Here is a 5009-nt window from a genome sequence, read left to right as displayed (position 1 = left end):
TCAAGTGAAAACGCCTCCTAAACCTTAAGAAGAACCCGTTAAGATGCAAATACCCACTCACTCCATCTCATGGTTACTGCCAGTACTGTCTCTGAATGACTCTCCATTGTTCCATTTTGCCACTCGAAGAAAAACATGAACCGGCAACCGAAGGGCGAAGGTGCCGGATGCTGCTGTTTGCGTTATTTATTCCCTAGAGAACGAGTTAATTTATCTTTTATTTATTTCTCTTTTGCTTTGTATTTTTCTGAAGTAGGATTCTCCCTTAATTTAACTTTTTTAATTGATAGTATTTTCATTAATACTTTGTTTTATTGCTTAGTAATTTTATTACTTTGTGTTTAGCTTTGTTATTAATTTATCATTCCAAGAATATTGTATGTATACATCGCTGAGGCTGGGGACAAAGGACTACTTATTGCAAATTGTCTGCCGATAGTTTTTTTATTCGGATCATCTGGATGTGGTTTTATTTGTCGTGATACTGATCCCGATTATGTAGAATCTTACACTGATCCACCTACTGTAGATCGGGTTCAAGATGGCCTGATACTGATCCAGAAAATTAAGATACAGTCTTATTTATCCTGTACTGATCCACATTATGTTGGTGTCACTTTCTGAATAGCCTAGTACCGCTTCAGGTAATCATGACTTCGTTTTATTTGTTCTGATACTGATCCATAAATTGTAGATCCGGTCCAAGATAGCCTGAAATTGATTCAGATAATCGGGGCCCAGGACGTCATATTATGATACTGATCCAGGGAACCCAGATCTTGTTCTAGATATTCAGATCCTGTTTGAGATATCTGATTCTGATACGTATAATTCAGATCCAGTTCCATGGATCCTGGACCTTCCAGTCATATCCCGTTATTGACCCATACATAAAAATCTGGTTTCAAATATCCAGACCGAGTTCCAGCTCTCCTGCTTGTGATGAAGAAATCCAGATCCAGTTCCAGACATTCGGATCCGGTTCCAGATTTTTCAGGTCCGGATCTGGATGTGGACTTTTCGCTTCTGTTATTGTTTATTCTCCTTTCTTGTTCTTTCCTTTTATACATGTCTGTTATTCCAGCCTGGGCAAGATATGGATGCATCTTTGCCAATCCCGTCGGACTACAAAGTAAAGAGTATGATTTAAAAAAAAAATGAAAAGGCAATAATTTCAATAGATATTTAAGGATTACGCAAAATAAATGTCTTTTTTTTTTCGTCATGAAAGGTGTGACCAAGGGCCAGTGGCACTCAGACGCATTCCTTCACCTGAGTGCCATACGCATTTGCTTGGGTGCCACCCAGGTGATCTCAGATCTGTCGAAGATTCCTACCTTTCGTGAGTCATTTTGACAAGAATGCAGTCAGAACGAAAAGTCTTGGTTCATTTTCATAATTATTTTTGCTTTTCGTAAAAGTTTATTTGATTTATTGACGATCGTTTATTTTGCATTTTATTTTATATTTAATATTTCTTAAATGATTCAGTCTTTTCCTTATTATTTTTCCCATTCAGTTCTTCGGGTCTTTAGTTTGTGGACATTCGCTTTCAGAATATATTTATTTATTTATGTAATAAATATCTTGTCATTATTTACCATTTTATAGCTAAATTTATCAAATGTATCTATAAACCCTGACTTTCAATATCTATGAAATTCAATACTTTACTTATTTCATGTACATCCAGTGTACATATAGATTCACACTTCACTTGTGTACATACATAGAAACATATATATGGATACATACATACGTATAATTTCATACATCACTTCTTTACATAGTACAAACATACATTTGTTTATATACTTGCATATAAATTCATTATGTACTTCTTTACATACATATATGTGTGTATACATACACACGCATAATTATTCATCTCGCTCAGGCCTTCACTCTATAATATACACAGCGGATGTGTAATTGTATTCGTAAATCATTTATTACTTTAATTATGTATTTGGCAGATATTCCATTTTAATGTTGGACGATGACGACAAGTGAAATCCCTGTTCAGCTTTGCGCTCGAATCAGTGTTCTCTCTCTCTCTCTCTCTCTCTCTCTCTCTCTCTCTCTCTCTCTCTCTCTCTCTCTATTATCTCTTAATTGGATGTAAACAACTGTCCCTATGGGTGAGTAAGAATCTCGCTTCGAGGGACCAGCGTTCCGAATCTAATTTGTTTACTACACAAATGAAAGGTTAAATAAAAAAAAACGTTTTTTGTTTGTTTGGTAACCTTGTATACATTTACTTTCATGCTTAACGGGATAGTTTTTCCCTTTTTTTGTGCTTCTTTATTCTGCTTTAATTTGTATTGTCTCGTTAAGGAGGTATTTTGTAGTAAGTGTTGTTCTTTGTTTTTGAGTTTCTCGTGAACATAGTACATACATACATATTATATATATATATATATATATATAGTTATATATATATATATATATAGTATTTATATATACATTCGAGTATACAAACTTATATGCATACATATATATTTTTTCATAATTCATATATTTTTTATGAATTATATTCAAATTAGTAGCATAATTTATTCTAGAAGGGCAGTAAGGATTGTACCTCTATAATTATATGTTTGATTTATTTGCATGTACGAGTTTGTGAGTTATTTTATTTTTATATATATGGTATATATATATATATATATATATATATATATATATATATATCTATATATATATAACACTCACTAACTTGTACATGACAAAAAGAAAAAAAATTAAAAATATAATTGTAGAGGCTCAATCTTTGCTGCATTCCAATATATATTATATATATATATATATATATATATATATATATATATCATATATATCTTATATATTTATATATCTATATATATATAAAATATATAATATTTTATATATATATTAATTCTATATATATATATATATATATATATATATATTACTATATATATTATATATATTATAATAATATATTATAATAATATATATATATAGAAGAATCATAGGGTAGCAGACCCGACCAACATCCAGGTTGAAGAGGTAAAGGCATGTCTTTCACAAGTATCGTTTATTACACCGACGTTTCACATCACATGATGCATCCTCAAGGCTGGAAATTATATATTAAGAATACTAAAATAATCACTCACTCATAAAAAAATCTAAAAAGCACAACAGATATTTGACATTTACAAATACAAATTAAAACGAGAACTTGAAAGGATCACCTACCAAGGTAAGAGTTAAAAAGTGACTAAAAAGGCAGAGAAAATTAACATAAGAAGATGACTAAACAGAACGTGGAAAGTAAACAAACAGGCAGTTATGGTAAAAACAGTTGCGTGGAGCAGGCAGTTATGCTAAAAACAGTTAATTTGAAGTTGATCCCACGAAATCCTCTAAGTATACGTTCTTTTTTCAGAGTGAAGGACAGACTGAGCCCTTCCTTGACATCCAACATTGTTTATCAATATACCTGTCCCAGATGTAGTCTAGGAACCTACGTTGGATGTACGAGGAGGCTTCTCAAGGTCCGTTTTTGCTCTCATCAAGGTGTCAGCTTTAGGACAGGATGCAGATTGTCCAATCCCGAATTATCTAATATTCGGAATCACTCTCAGATTTGTGGTGCCCGCTTGGACATCAATGATTTTAAGATTATTGGATCAGCAAGTAGAGACGACGAGTTGATGGTGCTGGAGTCCCTTCTTATTAAGACCAATGTACCAACACTAAATACCCAATCGTCGTCCACACAACTGTTTTTTAGCATAACTGCCTGTTCCACGCAACTGTTTTTACCATAACTGCCTGTTTGTTTACTTTCCACGTTCTGTTTAGTCGTCATCTTATGTTAATTTTCTCTGCCTTTTTAGTCACTTTTTAACTCTTACCTTGGTAGGTGATCCTTTCAAGTTCTCGTTTTAATTTGTATTTGTAAATGTCAAATATCTGTTGTGCTTTTTTAGATTTTTTTATGAGTGAGTGATTATTTTAGTATTCTTAATATATAATTTCCAGCCTTGAGGATGCATCATGTGATGTGAAACGTCGGTGTAATAAACGATACTTGTGAAAGACATATATATATATATATATATATATATATATATATATATATATATATATATATATATATAAATAACTCACAAACTCGTACATGCAAATAAATCAAACATATAATTATAGAGGTATATAATATATATATATATATATATATATATATATATATATATATATATATATATATACTCACGAACTCGTACATGCATAATCAAACATATAATTATAGAGGTACAATTTTTACTGCCTTCCTACAATAAATTTTGCTACTAGAATATAATTCTTTAAAATATATGGATCATTAGGAAAAAATGTATATGTATGCATATACGTTTGTATACACGAGTGTGTATTATATACATAAATCATTCACAACCAGGTATTCCAACTATCTGACAAGTATCCTCGTCAGAACATCCTCTTCAGACTGGCAAAACAACAACAAAGCAAGAAATCCGATATCTTTTCGTATGGCACAACAACAGCCATATGGCCAGTGTCCCTCGAAGGTGGATATATCTTGGCAGGAGACTTTTATCTTTATCTTAAGTCTCTACTGAGCATTCAGGATCTCCTTTAAGTCCTTAGGGATTCTACAGAGAGATTCCCACAGTCGCCGTGACTCTTAAGTCCTTTTGTTCACGGGCAATTTGGTAGACGATTGTGATAACTGTCTTCAGTTAGGGGTGGGTGGTAGGGTAAGATGGGAGGGGGAGGAGGTGAGGTGTAGGTGGGGCGTCATCGGTACTTTTGTTTGTTTTGGTGTAAGACGTGAGCTGAGTCTATAATTGACGTTATTTACATAGGCAGTTCTGTGATATATGCTGTTGACATGAGGTGAAGATCTCGACGTGAGGCAATCCTTTGATTAATACTGTTTACATGAGGTAATTCTGTGATTTATATTGTAGATATGAGGTTATTCAGTGGTTTATGTTGTAGATATGAGGTAA

Source organism: Macrobrachium nipponense, chromosome 36 (assembly GCF_015104395.2).
Source record: "Macrobrachium nipponense isolate FS-2020 chromosome 36, ASM1510439v2, whole genome shotgun sequence".
Lineage (NCBI taxonomy): Eukaryota > Metazoa > Arthropoda > Malacostraca > Decapoda > Palaemonidae > Macrobrachium > Macrobrachium nipponense.
Note: the sequence above shows the minus strand (reverse complement) of the source record.